The sequence below is a fragment of the Lissotriton vulgaris genome, chromosome 3_1, assembly GCF_964263255.1.
Source record: "Lissotriton vulgaris chromosome 3_1, aLisVul1.2, whole genome shotgun sequence".
Taxonomy (NCBI): domain Eukaryota; kingdom Metazoa; phylum Chordata; class Amphibia; order Caudata; family Salamandridae; genus Lissotriton; species Lissotriton vulgaris.
Window position 1 is genome coordinate 1,297,823,105 of NC_141689.1, and position 18,568 is coordinate 1,297,841,672.

The following is an 18,568-nucleotide window of genomic DNA, read 5'->3' on the forward strand; positions in this document are numbered from 1 at the left end:
GTCAAAGTGGCACCAGCAAGATTGCCGAACTGCTGGGGGCAATAAACAACATCCTAAACTCCATGGAGCAAAGCAGGACTTCAACATAGCAACAATGGGTGCCCACCACCATGATGTTGCTGCCGTGCTGGCAATCCAGAAGGTCCTTCTCAGTGATTTGCGGCCCTACTTGTTGGGGCGAGGAAACGCTGCTCAGAACAGGGGATTCAAATCTTCAGCCCCTGGTGGGTGTGTGCCTCTGTCAGCTCTAGGACCTTCAACACCACCGTCATGGGAGGCACTACACACCTCAGAGGAGGAAGATGTGGACTTCAGCTCTTTGAAAATAAAATCTGCCCCGTAGCATATCTCTGTGCCACATGGCCAGGTTTTCCAATGAACTGTGCTCACATCCATGTGTGGGCTGTCTATGTGGACTTTCTTTCAAAAACAGCAATTTGCTCCTCCGCCTCAGTGGAACACTCCTCTCCTCAACATGTTCCATGATATACATTCCCCATGGGCTCTGTCTGGATAGCCAATGGTTCACAAACTATGATGGGGTTGTTGCCACTTGCTCCTTGGTTCACATGTGCATAAAACCTATTTTCAGAATCAGCATATTGTATTTCTAGTCATGATTGAAGTAAGTAGACCATGTTGGATGTGCTGACTCTTAAGACACTGCATAACATCTCAAGGAAAATGTATTTGTGCGACCCAGGGGTAAATATGCAAAGCATGTGAAATAGTTTATGTGATCCCTATCTTCTACTTAACTAGCAATTCCTTACCCAAGGTCACATGCAGGAAGTGCAACAATTGTCAATCACTCAATGGTAAGACTGAAGGATTGCTTTTTTGCCCAGGTGGGTGATCCTTCCATTCATACTAGCCAGCAAACAACTGTGATGCAAATACAAAATGGTGCTAGGGAGAGTGTGTAAGTGGCTGCCATCAGCGTATCACCAAACACTTCCTAGATTAGTCACAATGGTTTGACTCTATCATACATACAATGCATGTTGCATCACGTATTCACACGCTGCATTTGAATAATACCTGTTTTGGGCTGTATGTCCATTTACAGGAAGAGCGCCACTTACAGTAACCAATCAGGTTAGAAGATCTCTTAAGTAACTCCATTGTTAATTTGGAATGCTCTACTCCTTAGGTGCTCTACCTAGTAACACATGTATACAAACACTGGAAGGAACTCCAACAGCTAGTGCTTAACAAAACCTACGCAGATGTTACAACTGGCAAGCTGGAAATAAGTAAGCAGTTGTGAAATTTAAAACAGATTTTATTCTACACACAATACTAATCTTGACATCTAAAACCTACACTAATAATACCTATATAAACAGTGCCTAAATTAATGTATTTCAACTTACCTACACTATCCTACCTTCTAATGAACCTAACATACCAAACCTTGAGTTAGCCTACTTTGCACATATAACATAACAGACAGGTTAAAATTAACCCCTTACCCCTCTTATCACGCATGTTGATTAACATAAACTACTGCTATACAAAAACTACCTAAACATTAAAACCTAAACAATTATATAATTCTTTTTTATAAAGATACTAAACAAAAACCACCCACCCACTTAACAACTTACCTACCCATATCCCTACCTAAAAACAGATGAATAATAAAATCGAGTTCAACTCTAAAACTACCCAAACCTATGACTATGCTAACACCTATGCTAATCTATGCTAAAAGTCTATTCTATAAAAACTATGAAGAAGAAAATGGGAGGGCTAGAAGGTTGGAGGGATGGCCTACATCTTGTACTCAATAAGGTTTACAGTCTTCTGTAATGTCTCAACCATTTTCATGAGGGTTGCCACCTCCAATTGAAGTCCTGCCAACTTCAAAGCATTTTCTTGCTGGCTCTTCAGCAACTGCCTCTTTATTTATTTTAATTGGCTGCATAGAGGTAGGGGCAACCGGCTACAGTGCCACGGTTAGTGGTGTTGTGGAGGGTCCTGCAACTGGTCCAGAAAGCCCACCATCGGAATACTCTAAGCTGCTATTTGCCCTGTTGGAAGCTTTCTGTACCTGAGGTGGCGACTTCCAGGTCCCTGCTGCCCTTGCTCAATCAAACTTGCGCCCCATGCATGTATGTGCCTGTACCTCTCTAGGCGGTTCCAGTAAGTCATTTTCTGCTGTGAGGTCATGCTGGCTGTTGGAGAAGGACACATGAATATAACCAAGCTCATTTGTCACAACTGTCAAATTTACATGCATTAATTATTGGCAGCACAAGTGGCATGGCATGCCAACAATAATTGGTTGAATATAGGCAGATGCACAGCTTGATTTCTTAGATTCTTATGTCTTTGGTTAGTTAAGATCAATTTAATTTAGTTGTGCTCAATAAGGAGGCGTCGAGGGCCCACGACGTTTAAATAACAACTTTATCAGTGAAACCAGAGGAACTCTGGTGTCATCCCTTGTCGGCACACACTTTTTCGTGTTTCCTTGTGTGAAGAAAACACTTTCAAACCATTTTCATAGTATCTTCTTTTTATTTCATGATTTTCATTGTTGTTTATCAGATTTCATCGTATTTAATCATTCATACATCAGGCGATATCAAAAAGCATATCCAATGCATTTCGGGCATTCAAGTGGCATGCCCTTCATCAGGGATTGACACTACAAAAAGATAATATAAACGGACATTAGGATCAAACGAATCTACATGGTATTTACATCAATATCATGGTAAACAATATCACATTCCTGGTTCTATCAAGATTGTCATCTCATAATCACATGTGTATCATGCATATTAAGGTGTAATGGTGATATGGGGAAATAGGTCAAGGATTGTGATTAAAGTGCAAAGAAAAAAGTGCGCTGAAAAAGATATGTCGTTCACTTACAAGCCTGGTGAACGTTGTCACGATAATCTAAAACGGGGGAAGAAAATGTTGAACGCTCGTCAGTAAAATGAGGTCAGTGTCATAATGGTTCACAAAAAGGTGGCGCTGTTTTCGGTGCTGGGGATCAGCATGGAAACTAACCTGAGGTTAAAGCGTCTCGCGTCTTGTCCGGGGCTCGTGTTTCAGGATCGCCGGTGAAACTGAACAGTTTCCGGTGTTCTTAAATTCAAAAAAAGTTCCCGCGGTCATGTGATCGATCACGTGATTAGATACTGAAAAAAGACTGTCGTTGTGGTGGTCATTACCTATGCGTGAAAAAATATATGTGGTACAGAAATCTAAAAAGGCGGTTTAGGTATATGTGTATAAATAAAACGAATGAGTTAGGAAGAAAGTGAACGGAGTGCGGATTTCCCGTTTACAAATATGTGTGTGTAAAAAATGGGGCTCTACAGGATCGAACCGTCATAGGAGAAAAGTAATGTTGTGTGAGTGAACTGAGCTGTCACAATCTTAATAACATCAGGGGGCTGTTGGGCTGGTCCGGATCAACAGTATAATACTTGGAACATGCACATTCACAACGTGGTCAATTAGCAGAGCAAATCTGTTAAAGATAACAGGAAAATTTGTTAAAGATAACAAGAAAATTCAATTCTTTCATTTAAACCAGTGGGTTTCTGGGTAGATAATTTATGAATCCAGTAGTTTTCTCGTCTTAACAGTAATTTGTTGTTGTTGACTCCTTCATATTTAGGAACAGTCTCCAGAACAATGAACTTCACTTGGGAAACGTTATGTTGGAGTTCTGTGAAGTGCGCCGAAAGTGCTGACTTCGTGTTCTTTAATCTTATATTGGATTTATGTTCATTGAGGCGTACCTTGATGCGTCTCTCTGTTTTCCCCACATAGGTTTTGCCGCACGGGCATTTGATCCCGTATATTAGGTTGCTGGAGTCACAGGTGGCATTGACTCTTAGTTTTATCGGGTAACCCTTTGTAGGGTGATTGAAAATATGTCCTTTAATGATGCAGTTACAATTGCCACAATTTAGACAGGGTTTTGTTCCGAGATATGTAATAGGATCATTGGATTTGCTTTGCAAAATTTCACCTAGATTCTTAGCTCTGGTGTAGGCGAATATCGGAGGTTGGCTGAAAGTTTTATTGAAGTCTGGTTCAAGGTTAAGGATGGTCCAGTGTTTCATTATGATTTGTTTGAACTTTCTGCTATTGGTTGAAAATTTGGAAACCACTACTGTTTGGTTTTGTTCAGATTTCACGGTTGGTGTCAAAAGTTTTGTTCTGTTGAATTTTTCCATCTTCTTTTTGGTTTCTTCCACTAGACTCCTGGGGTAACCTCTTTGCAAAAATTTGTTTGACATCTCTGTTAGTCTTAAATTGAGAGTAGTCTGATCCGAAAAAATTCTTTTGACCCTTGCCATTTGTGAGTATGGTAGGTTCCTAATCAGGTTGGGTTCGTGGAAGCTAGAATGTAAAAGCATGTTATTCCGATCCGTGGGTTTGACAAAGAGGTCAGTGGTAAATCCATTTTGTGTTATGGCAACTCTCACATCCAGGAAGTTTACTGCCGTGCTTGAAATCTCCCAAGTCAGTTGGATCCTTTGATCAATAGAGTTAAAATTGTTTAGTTGTTGTCTCAGTTTATCTTCGGACTCTGACCATATGATGAAGAAGTCATCGATGTATCTTGTAATCATTTTCAAGTGGTTGGTCCAGTTGGTGTCGTTGAGGATATGTTGAGTTTCGTACCAGTGCATGAACGTATTGGCGTATACCGGTGCGGCTGAATTGCCCATTGCCATCCCGGTGAGCTGTTGGTACCATTTGTCGTTTACTTTGAAGTAGCTATGGTACAAAGTGAATTGCATAAGTTCCATCAGAAATAGTTGAAAGTCATGGTCAATGTTGGTTTTAAGAATGGCTGATTCCATTGCTTCAATACCCATAATGTGTGGTATGTTAGTGTATAAACTGCTGACATCAGCAGTGCATAGCACTATTTCTTCATTGGGGTTGAGTTGGATTTGTTGTAGTTTGAGCAAGAAATGCGTTGTGTCTTTTATATATGTTGCGGTAGACTGTACAAAGGGTTGGAGGTACTTGTCGATAAGTTGTCCTATTGGTTGATGTATGCTGCCTCTTGTAGAGACAATTGGTCTCATGGGAGGGTTCCTGAGATTTTTATGAATTTTAGGCACCATTCTTAATGTGGGACTTTTAGGGTTGCTGGTTATAAGAAAATTCTTTGTTCTCTCCGTTATCGTTCCCTGTTTTAGTGCCTGATCAATGATATTTTTTAGCGCCTTTGCGTATTCTATAGTTGGATTAGAATCCAGTTCATAGTAAGTTGATCTGTCCATGATGTGTTCGGTTACTTTGTCCTTATACATTGAAGTATTCATAATAACGATTGCTCCTCCTTTGTCAGCTTTGGTGAAGGTTATTTGGTCATTGGTTGATATTCTCCTGATTGTATCCAAATCCTTCTGTGTAATGTTTTTATGTTTGGGTTTGGTGTATTTGATTTTGTTCAGATCTTGTTTTACAAGGTTTTCAAACAGGTCCAAGGTCTTGTGGCTAGTGGGTGCTTAAAATGAACTTTGTGGGCGTAGTCCCAATAGTTGATCTTTATCTTGTGTTGGGCGTTCTGGTAGGGTATTGTCAAAAAAATGCCTGAGTCTGAGCTTACGCATTAGCTTGAAAAAGCTTACTTCTTGCTCCAGGGGATCTGTCTGGGTGGTGGGTACAAATGAAGTTCCTTTCTCCAATAGCTTAAGTTCATATGTGCTCAGGTGTTGGTCACTAATGTTGATAACCAGATGTTCCTTGGTTAATTCCTCTTTGGTTTTTTCTCCGTTATTTTGGTAGTTGCTGTGGTGCTCCGGGTTGTTGGCGGGTCCCGTTCTTTCTCCTTTTCCTTTTCTTTTTCCTTTCCCTCTCCTGGGTCTCCTTTTTGGGCTTGGCCCTGGTCTAAAAAAGGGCTGCTATCATGTGTTTGACTGGTGGTTGCTTCCTCTGTTGGGGTTTGTTCTTGAGGTGACCTTGTGGGTTGGTTTTTGCGTGGTCTTGCGGTGGATTCACTGTCTGTAGAGGAAGTGTCTGTGTTGGAGTTGTAAGGGCGGTTTCTACGTTTCTGTGCGTACACGTCGGCCCAGGTGTAGACCTCCCCCAGCTTATAATCCAAGGTGTCCCGCTTGAACTTACGTATTTTGCGTTCATTGATCTCCCTTGTGTGTCGGTCAATTTGTGTTTTTATATCCTCAAGTGTTGTGTTCAATTCATCCTCAGTCATCATTTTTGATAGTTCAGTGGCTGTTTCTTGAATTTCTGCGGAGAGTTCTTCCAAGATAGTTGATAATTCTTGAATAATAAGGAGTATTAAGTCCAGTGAGCACTTGTTAAGTATCTCATACCATCTTTCCTGAAACTTTTTGGAGTGTTTGCACAGGGATGGTTTAAGTGCAATTCTTAACCCACGTGGTATACGGTGGTTCCTGTGGTACTTGATGAGCGTACTCGCGTGTAATTGTTGGTTTGTTTTCCTCTTCGATAGGTATAATAGTTGTTTTATGTTTTGCTCCTTTGATCGACTGGTTGTTTCTTGTGCTAGCTCCTCTCTGATTAAAGAGTAGATTTGATCCACATCTTTTTCCTCGTATGCAAAGGTGGAGGCTCTGGCCTCTGTGCTTTTGGATATTTCCTCATAATTTGCCATGATTAATTTCACTTGTTGCTGGTTTTAGAGTTGCGTGCTATCTGTCCGGTGGGCGCTATGGAGGGACAAATTGGTTGAATATAGGCAGATGCACAGCTTGATTTCTTAGATTCTTATGTCTTTGGTTAGTTAAGATCAATTTAATTTAGTTGTGCTCAATAAGGAGGCGTCGAGGGCCCACGACGTTTAAATAACAACTTTATCAGTGAAACCAGAGGAACTCTGGTGTCATCCCTTGTCGGCACACACTTTTTCGTGTTTCCTTGTGTGAAGAAAACACTTTCAAACCATTTTCATAGTATCTTCTTTTTATTTCATGATTTTCATTGTTGTTTATCAGATTTCATCGTATTTAATCATTCATACATCAGGCGATATCAAAAAGCATATCCAATGCATTTCGGGCATTCAAGTGGCATGCCCTTCATCAGGGATTGACACTACAAAAAGATAATATAAACGGACATTAGGATCAAACGAATCTACATGGTATTTACATCAATATCATGGTAAACAATATCACATTCCTGGTTCTATCAAGATTGTCATCTCATAATCACATGTGTATCATGCATATTAAGGTGTAATGGTGATATGGGGAAATAGGTCAAGGATTGTGATTAAAGTGCAAAGAAAAAAGTGCGCTGAAAAAGATATGTCGTTCACTTACAAGCCTGGTGAACGTTGTCACGATAATCTAAAACGGGGGAAGAAAATGTTGAACGCTCGTCAGTAAAATGAGGTCAGTGTCATAATGGTTCACAAAAAGGTGGCGCTGTTTTCGGTGCTGGGGATCAGCATGGAAACTAACCTGAGGTTAAAGCGTCTCGCGTCTTGTCCGGGGCTCGTGTTTCAGGATCGCCGGTGAAACTGAACAGTTTCCGGCGTTCTTAAATTAAAAAAAAGTTCCCGCGGTCATGTGATCGATCACGTGATTAGATACTGAAAAAAGACTGTCGTTGTGGTGGTCATTACCTATGCGTGAAAAAATATATGTGGTACAGAAATCTAAAAAGGCGGTTTAGGTATATGTGTATAAATAAAACGAATGAGTTAGGAAGAAAGTGAACGGAGTGCGGATTTCCCGTTTACAAATATGTGTGTGTAAAAAATGGGGCTCTACAGGATCGAACCGTCATAGGAGAAAAGTAATGTTGTGTGAGTGAACTGAGCTGTCACAATCTTAATAACATCAGGGGGCTGTTGGGCTGGTCCGGATCAACAGTATAATACTGGGAACATGCACATTCACAACGTGGTCAATTAGCAGAGCAAATCTGTTAAAGATAACAGGAAAATTTGTTAAAGATAACAAGAAAATTCAATTCTTTCATTTAAACCAGTGGGTTTCTGGGTAGATAATTTATGAATCCAGTAGTTTTCTCGTCTTAACAGTAATTTGTTGTTGTTGACTCCTTCATATTTAGGAACAGTCTCCAGAACAATGAACTTCACTTGGGAAACGTTATGTTGGAGTTCTGTGAAGTGCGCCGAAAGTGCTGACTTCGTGTTCTTTAATCTTATATTGGATTTATGTTCATTGAGGCGTACCTTGATGCGTCTCTCTGTTTTCCCCACATAGGTTTTGCCGCACGGGCATTTGATCCCGTATATTAGGTTGCTGGAGTCACAGGTGGCATTGACTCTTAGTTTTATCGGGTAACCCTTTGTAGGGTGATTGAAAATATGTCCTTTAATGATGCAGTTACAATTGCCACAATTTAGACAGGGTTTTGTTCCGAGATATGTAATAGGATCATTGGATTTGCTTTGCAAAATTTCACCTAGATTCTTAGCTCTGGTGTAGGCGAATATCGGAGGTTGGCTGAAAGTTTTATTGAAGTCTGGTTCAAGGTTAAGGATGGTCCAGTGTTTCATTATGATTTGTTTGAACTTTCTGCTATTGGTTGAAAATTTGGAAACCACTACTGTTTGGTTTTGTTCAGATTTCACGGTTGGTGTCAAAAGTTTTGTTCTGTCGAATTTTTCCATCTTCTTTTTGGTTTCTTCCACTAGACTCCTGGGGTAACCTCTTTGCAAAAATTTGTTTGACATCTCTGTTAGTCTTAAATTGAGAGTAGTCTGATCCGAAACAATTCTTTTGACCCTTGCCATTTGTGAGTATGGTAGGTTCCTAATCAGGTTGGGTTCGTGGAAGCTAGAATGTAAAAGCATGTTATTCCGATCCGTGGGTTTGACAAAGAGGTCAGTGGTAAATCCATTTTGTGTTATGGCAACTCTCACATCCAGGAAGTTTACTGCCGTGCTTGAAATCTCCCAAGTCAGTTGGATCCTTTGATCAATAGAGTTAAAATTGTTTAGTTGTTGTCTCAGTTTATCTTCGGACTCTGACCATATGATGAAGAAGTCATCGATGTATCTTGTAATCATTTTCAAGTGGTTGGTCCAGTTGGTGTCGTTGAGGATATGTTGAGTTTCGTACCAGTTTCCAAATTTTCAACCAATAGCAGAAAGTTCAAACAAATCATAATGAAACACTGGACCATCCTTAACCTTGAACCAGACTTCAATAAAACTTTCAGCCAACCTCCGATATTCGCCTACACCAGAGCTAAGAATCTAGGTGAAATTTTGCAAAGCAAATCCAATGATCCTATTACATATCTCGGAACAAAACCCTGTCTAAATTGTGGCAATTGTAACTGCATCATTAAAGGACATATTTTCAATCACCCTACAAAGGGTTACCCGATAAAACTAAGAGTCAATGCCACCTGTGACTCCAGCAACCTAATATACGGGATCAAATGCCCGTGCGGCAAAACCTATGTGGGGAAAACAGAGAGACGCATCAAGGTACGCCTCAATGAACATAAATCCAATATAAGATTAAAGAACACGAAGTCAGCACTTTCGGCGCACTTCACAGAACTCCAACATAACGTTTCCCAAGTGAAGTTCATTGTTCTGGAGACTGTTCCTAAATATGAAGGAGTCAACAACAACAAATTACTGTTAAGACGAGAAAACTACTGGATTCATAAATTATCTACCCAGAAACCCACTGGTTTAAATGAAAGAATTGAATTTTCTTGTTATCTTTAACAAATTTTCCTGTTATCTTTAACAGATTTGCTCTGCTAATTGACCACGTTGTGAATGTGCATGTTCCCAGTATTATACTGTTGATCCGGACCAGCCCAACAGCCCCCTGATGTTATTAAGATTGTGACAGCTCAGTTCACTCACACAACATTACTTTTCTCCTATGACGGTTCGATCCTGTAGAGCCCCATTTTTTACACACACATATTTGTAAACGGGAAATCCGCACTCCGTTCACTTTCTTCCTAACTCATTCGTTTTATTTATACACATATACCTAAACCGCCTTTTTAGATTTCTGTACCACATATATTTTTTCACGCATAGGTAATGACCACCACAACGACAGTCTTTTTTCAGTATCTAATCACGTGATCGATCACATGACCGCGGGAACTTTTTTTGAATTTAAGAACGCCGGAAACTGTTCAGTTTCACCGGCGATCCTGAAACACGAGCCCCGGACAAGACGCGAGACGCTTTAACCTCAGGTTAGTTTCCATGCTGATCCCCAGCACCGAAAACAGCGCCACCTTTTTGTGAACCATTATGACACTGACCTCATTTTACTGACGAGCGTTCAACATTTTCTTCCCCCGTTTTAGATTATCGTGACAACGTTCACCAGGCTTGTAAGTGAACGACATATCTTTTTCAGCGCACTTTTTTCTTTGCACTTTAATCACAATCCTTGACCTATTTCCCCATATCACCATTACACCTTAATATGCATGATACACATGTGATTATGAGATGACAATCTTGATAGAACCAGGAATGTGATATTGTTTACCATGATATTGATGTAAATACCATGTAGATTCGTTTGATCCTAATGTCCGTTTATATTATCTTTTTGTAGTGTCAATCCCTGATGAAGGGCATGCCACTTGAATGCCCGAAATGCATTGGATATGCTTTTTGATATCGCCTGATGTATGAATGATTAAATACGATGAAATCTGATAAACAACAATGAAAATCATGAAATAAAAAGAAGATACTATGAAAATGGTTTGAAAGTGTTTTCTTCACACAAGGAAACACGAAAAAGTGTGTGCCGACAAGGGATGACACCAGAGTTCCTCTGGTTTCACTGATAAAGTTGTTATTTAAACGTCGTGGGCCCTCGACGCCTCCTTATTAAGCACAACTAAATTAAATTGATCTTAACTAACCAAAGACATAAGAATCTAAGAAATCAAGCTGTGCATCTGCCTATATTCAACCAATTTGTCCCTCCATAGCGCCCACCGGACAGATAGCACGCAACTCTAAAACCAGCAACAAGTGAAATTAATCATGGCAAATTATGAGGAAATATCCAAAAGCACAGAGGCCAGAGCCTCCACCTTTGCATACGAGGAAAAAGATGTGGATCAAATCTACTCTTTAATCAGAGAGGAGCTAGCACAAGAAACAACCAGTCGATCAAAGGAGCAAAACATAAAACAACTATTATACCTATCGAAGAGGAAAACAAACCAACAATTACACGCGAGTACGCTCATCAAGTACCACAGGAACCACCGTATACCACGTGGGTTAAGAATTGCACTTAAACCATCCCTGTGCAAACACTCCAAAAAGTTTCAGGAAAGATGGTATGAGATACTTAACAAGTGCTCACTGGACTTAATACTCCTTATTATTCAAGAATTATCAACTATCTTGGAAGAACTCTCCGCAGAAATTCAAGAAACAGCCACTGAACTATCAAAAATGATGACTGAGGATGAATTGAACACAACACTTGAGGATATAAAAACACAAATTGACCGACACACAAGGGAGATCAATGAACGCAAAATACGTAAGTTCAAGCGGGACACCTTGGATTATAAGCTGGGGGAGGTCTACACCTGGGCCGACGTGTACGCACAGAAACGTAGAAACCGCCCTTACAACTCCAACACAGACACTTCCTCTACAGACAGTGAATCCACCGCAAGACCACGCAAAAACCAACCCACAAGGTCACCTCAAGAACAAACCCCAACAGAGGAAGCAACCACCAGTCAAACACATGATAGCAGCCCTTTTTTAGACCAGGGCCAAGCCCAAAAAGGAGACCCAGGAGAGGGAAAGGAAAAAGAAAAGGAAAAGGAGAAAGAACGGGACCCGCCAACAACCCGGAGCACCACAGCAACTACCAAAATAACGGAGAAAAAACCAAAGAGGAATTAACCAAGGAACATCTGGTTATCAACATTAGTGACCAACACCTGAGCACATATGAACTTAAGCTATTGGAGAAAGGAACTTCATTTGTACCCACCACCCAGACAGATCCCCTGGAGCAAGAAGTAAGCTTTTTCAAGCTAATGCGTAAGCTCAGACTCAGGCATTTTTTTGACAATACCCTACCAGAACGCCCAACACAAGATAAAGATCAACTATTGGGACTACGCCCACAAAGTTCATTTTAAGCACCCACTAGCCACAAGACCTTGGACCTGTTTGAAAACCTTGTAAAACAAGATCTGAACAAAATCAAATACACCAAACCCAAACATAAAAACATTACACAGAAGGATTTGGATACAATCAGGAGAATATCAACCAATGACCAAATAACCTTCACCAAAGCTGACAAAGGAGGAGCAATCGTTATTATGAATACTTCAATGTATAAGGACAAAGTAACCGAACACATCATGGACAGATCAACTTACTATGAACTGGATTCTAATCCAACTATGGAATACGCAAAGGCGCTAAAAAATATCATTGATCAGGCACTAAAACAGGGAACGATAACGGAGAGAACAAAGAATTTTCTTATAACCAGCAACCCTAAAAGTCCCACATTAAGAATGGTGCCTAAAATTCATAAAAATCTCAGGAACCCTCCCATGAGACCAATTGTCTCTACAAGAGGCAGCATACATCAACCAATAGGACAACTTATCGACAAGTACCTCCAACCCTTTGTACAGTCTACCGCAACATATATAAAAGACACAACGCATTTCTTGCTCAAACTACAACAAATCCAACTCAACCCCAATGAAGAAATAGTGCTATGCACTGCTGATGTCAGCAGTTTATACACTAACATACCACACATTATGGGTATTGAAGCAATGGAATCAGCCATTCTTAAAACCAACATTGACCATGACTTTCAACTATTTCTGATGGAACTTATGCAATTCACTTTGTACCATAGCTACTTCAAAGTAAACGACAAATGGTACCAACAGCTCACCGGGATGGCAATGGGCAATTCAGCCGCACCGGTATACGCCAATACGTTCATGCACTGGTACGAAACTCAACATATCCTCAACGACACCAACTGGACCAACCACTTGAAAATGATTACAAGATACATCGATGACTTCTTCATCATATGGTCAGAGTCCGAAGATAAACTGAGACAACAACTAAACAATTTTAACTCTATTGATCAAAGGATCCAACTGACTTGGGAGATTTCAAGCACGGCAGTAAACTTCCTGGATGTGAGAGTTGCCATAACACAAAATGGATTTACCACTGACCTCTTTGTCAAACCCACGGATCGGAATAACATGCTTTTACATTCTAGCTTCCACGAACCCAACCTGATTAGGAACCTACCATACTCACAAATGGCAAGGGTCAAAAGAATTGTTTCGGATCAGACTACTCTCAATTTAAGACTAACAGAGATGTCAAACAAATTTTTGCAAAGAGGTTACCCCAGGAGTCTAGTGGAAGAAACCAAAAAGAAGATGGAAAAATTCGACAGAACAAAACTTTTGACACCAACCGTGAAATCTGAACAAAACCAAACAGTAGTGGTTTCCAAATTTTCAACCAATAGCAGAAAGTTCAAACAAATCATAATGAAACACTGGACCATCCTTAACCTTGAACCAGACTTCAATAAAACTTTCAGCCAACCTCCGATATTCGCCTACACCAGAGCTAAGAATCTAGGTGAAATTTTGCAAAGCAAATCCAATGATCCTATTACATATCTCGGAACAAAACCCTGTCTAAATTGTGGCAATTGTAACTGCATCATTAAAGGACATATTTTCAATCACCCTACAAAGGGTTACCCGATAAAACTAAGAGTCAATGCCACCTGTGACTCCAGCAACCTAATATACGGGATCAAATGCCCGTGCGGCAAAACCTATGTGGGGAAAACAGAGAGACGCATCAAGGTACGCCTCAATGAACATAAATCCAATATAAGATTAAAGAACACGAAGTCAGCACTTTCGGCGCACTTCACAGAACTCCAACATAACGTTTCCCAAGTGAAGTTCATTGTTCTGGAGACTGTTCCTAAATATGAAGGAGTCAACAACAACAAATTACTGTTAAGACGAGAAAACTACTGGATTCATAAATTATCTACCCAGAAACCCACTGGTTTAAATGAAAGAATTGAATTTTCTTGTTATCTTTAACAAATTTTCCTGTTATCTTTAACAGATTTGCTCTGCTAATTGACCACGTTGTGAATGTGCATGTTCCCAGTATTATACTGTTGATCCGGACCAGCCCAACAGCCCCCTGATGTTATTAAGATTGTGACAGCTCAGTTCACTCACACAACATTACTTTTCTCCTATGACGGTTCGATCCTGTAGAGCCCCATTTTTTACACACACATATTTGTAAACGGGAAATCCGCACTCCATTCACTTTCTTCCTAACTCATTCGTTTTATTTATACACATATACCTAAACCGCCTTTTTAGATTTCTGTACCACATATATTTTTTCACTCATAGGTAATGACCACCACAACGACAGTCTTTTTTCAGTATCTAATCACGTGATCGATCACATGACCGCGGGAACTTTTTTTGAATTTAAGAACGCCGGAAACTGTTCAGTTTCACCGGCGATCCTGAAACACGAGCCCCGGACAAGACGCGAGACGCTTTAACCTCAGGTTAGTTTCCATGCTGATCCCCAGCACCGAAAACAGCGCCACCTTTTTGTGAACCATTATGACACTGACCTCATTTTACTGACGAGCGTTCAACATTTTCTTCCCCCGTTTTAGATTATCGTGACAACGTTCACCAGGCTTGTAAGTGAACGACATATCTTTTTCAGCGCACTTTTTTCTTTGCACTTTAATCACAATCCTTGACCTATTTCCCCATATCACCATTACACCTTAATATGCATGATACACATGTGATTATGAGATGACAATCTTGATAGAACCAGGAATGTGATATTGTTTACCATGATATTGATGTAAATACCATGTAGATTCGTTTGATCCTAATGTCCGTTTATATTATCTTTTTGTAGTGTCAATCCCTGATGAAGGGCATGCCACTTGAATGCCCGAAATGCATTGAATATGCTTTTTGATATCGCCTGATGTATGAATGATTAAATACGATGAAATCTGATAAACAACAATGAAAATCATGAAATAAAAAGAAGATACTATGAAAATGGTTTGAAAGTGTTTTCTTCACACAAGGAAACACGAAAAAGTGTGTGCCGACAAGGGATGACACCAGAGTTCCTCTGGTTTCACTGATAAAGATGCCAACAATAATGACATCTATGTAAGATATCAAGACAAACCATGATGAGAAGCATAACTTACCCTAAGATTACAATGGTAAAAAAAACAGGTTTTGCTTCGTAGGTACAGGAAATGGCAGTGTCTAGCCACATTCTCATGTACACATGTGCATATAAGGGCAGATTTGGGTTTCTACAATTATGTACACATGGAATGGTACACATGATCCATCTATGTGCTCCCTGGGGACAATCATGCAACATGCTGGAGGGGAAAATCTTTGGCCAATCAGCTATTTGAAATCAGTGTAGCAAGTACACCTATTGAGCCTCATCAATTCACTGTTATAGCATATAAACAAGGCCACACACATAGAAGCATAGATTGGCTTAGTTCCAGGTAGCTGAAACATAAACAGAGTATGGATAGCTAACTCCCATTCAACAGATCCGTTGGATAGTTATCCAAGATTGACACATGGACATATCTTTTGACACTATAACATAGAGCACCTACTGAAAATCAGACACGGGCATGTGCTTTTAAAACACCCAATAGTCTATTACAAACTTCCTGTATGGATTGTTACATAGAAGCACATCAACTCATTCTTACTCCATTTGATGATTGTGTACATGCGTGCTGTAAAGCGCAGATAGTTTTATGTTTTGAACTGTATCTTTCAGGTAATTGGCAAGAAATTGTTCAATAGAGAGAATTCCTAGGGTTAAAGTATGAGTAACAACAGCATTATTGGAATGTGGAATGGCCTGTATTGCATTTGCATTATGTCTCACATAATTCTACAGAGGTATGGGAATGTGTGTAATACAGGCCATTGGATATATGGGGCAGGAGTCAGGCATATAACAGCGTTGCTATGTGTGAACTGGGGACATGCCCCACATCCACTCCCACTTATTCAATCTGCATTGGTGTAGGATTAATCACAGCCCGTGTGGAACTGCCACACAATGGAATTCCATCAATTATCATGTGTACGCATACAGTAGCAATGTGCAGCGGACATGCAGATAGCGGTTCATCTATCCGATTCCATGTGCATTAGGTTTAATCACAACTTCTGTTGTACCACCTTGGCATTTTGCCAATCCCTCCTCAGGCAGCCCTTCTCACGTGTCACTGATATGCAGTACTTTCAGGGATGCGCTGGTACTCCTAATGATGGATGATAGTTGCCACATACCATGATCAATGTGGGCTAAGGGGTGAACCCAATTTAGTCATTCAGATGGACAATCGATTTATGAATCACTGCAACAAATGGGGATGTGCAACTTGCCCACTGGTTATGCTATCTTGAATAATACATGTTAACTATAACATCTCACAAATACATATGGAACATCTATACTAGGATGTAATCATGTTTTGGTATGGGGAGCCTGCTCACATGGTCACCCAAGTCCTATGGAGTCCAGACTTTGGCTGGATGCTGTGCTACAGGTACATGTATGGAACACCAAACAATATGCTGTTTGAGTGGTATGAATGTTTGAGATGCCTTCAATTATTTAGACTGTGCCAGTGTTGGTAGGGTAGAAGACAGTAATCTGCAGGCATCTGCTTAGTATTATATGAACACAAATTTGTTAACACATATATTGGTAAAATGTCTATTGTGTTCATGTGAACATTCAATGTGCTGTTGACTATTGGGAATTTGGCCTGGGATTTATTACACCTCAACCACACATGGGCCCTGCTAAAATTCAGATTTGGACAATTATTATTATTATTATTATTATTATTATTATTATTATTATTATTATTACCAAATTTGTACAGCGCATAGCTGCCCCAGCAACGGGGCATCCCAGCGCTACCCAAAAATACCTGCAAGTAGTGACAGCCCGAGAAAGGGAGAGAGAGTTATGCTGGGAAAAAGCCAGGTCTTTATGGCTTTCTGAAAAGCTAGGTGATCTTTGAGCCCTCTAATAGCAGTCAGAAGGGAGTTCCGGAGTTTGGCCTCCAGGACTTTAATAGAATGACTATCGGCTTTGGCTCTTAAAACTCTGGGAGTGTATGCCAGCCCTTGGTAATGGTGACCACATAAAATGGCTTGGGACATACAATGTTAACAAGTCTGATAGGACCGGGCGGTCTGTTTAGTCAAGATTTTGTGTGCAACGCATAGTGTCTTGAACAGAATTATTTTTTCTACCGGTAGCCAGTGTAGTGTGGGTAGAGACCTAGACAACAGAATATGTTTTTGGAAGCGCCAGTAGAGTACGGGCTGATGCATTTTGAATTTTTTCTGCAGGCGCTGGATGCAGGATTTGTTGGCACCTAAATTAAGGGAATTGCCGTAAACCAGTCTAGATCAGATTGTGGCCTGTATGATAGTCTGCCGGAATTTAGGTTAGAAAAAGCCAAGTAGAGGTTTTAACCCTCTCAGGAGCCCGAAGCAGGTCCATGCAACTGCTTTGATTGGGCATCAAAAGAGAAACTTCTATCAATCCAAAAGCCCAGGTTCTTGACTGCCTCCTTTGGCAGGGATGCTGGTTTTAGTTGGTCGCCCACCATTATTCTGACCACATATTGCAAACTCTTCCGAACAGCAGAATTTCCAACTTACTGGCATTTAGCTGCAAGCAGTTTGTTGTCAGTCAATTGGCGATTGCCAGAAAATCCTCCTTAAATTTGAAAAGATAATTTTTAAATTTCTTGGAAAAGGCGATGACTAATTGGGTGTCATCGGCATAAGAAGCCAACGACAGTCCTCTGCTATTTGCCACCACTGCCAAGGGTTGTACATAGATGTTAAAGAGCACAGGGCTCAGTATTGGTCCTTGTGGAACCCCATGACTGATCGCTGACTCCTGGGAGTAGTAGGGTGGCACTATGACTTGGAAAGTTTTGCCCTCTAAGAAGGAGCGAAACCATGCCCAAGCCATGCCCTCAAAAGAATTAAGGCCACAGAATTTCTATTATCTAAGCTACTAGGAATTTCCAACGTCACTGCCAACAGAGCCGACTAGGTACAGTGACGGGCTCTGAAACCATTTTGTGAGGAGTCCAGGATGGAATTTTCCTTTATAAACTTTGTCAGAATAGTATTGACATGGGATTCAGTAGCCTTGGCTAGGAAAGGGAGATGAGAAATGGGGCGATAGTTACCCGGTTCAGATGGGTCTAACAATGGTTTCACAAACATACTATATCAGCGATGTTCACAGGCTATACCATGCACCACATGTGTCACATATTTAGGGTAATATGTTGGCAATTTCAGGTGCATAGTATGGGTGAGAAACATTACAACTCATTACTGTAAGTAGGTTCTGGGGCAGTTGATTGTACATGTGCCATAAGTATCCACACCTTAGCTGTTACAACAGTAGCACTGCATATTAAGA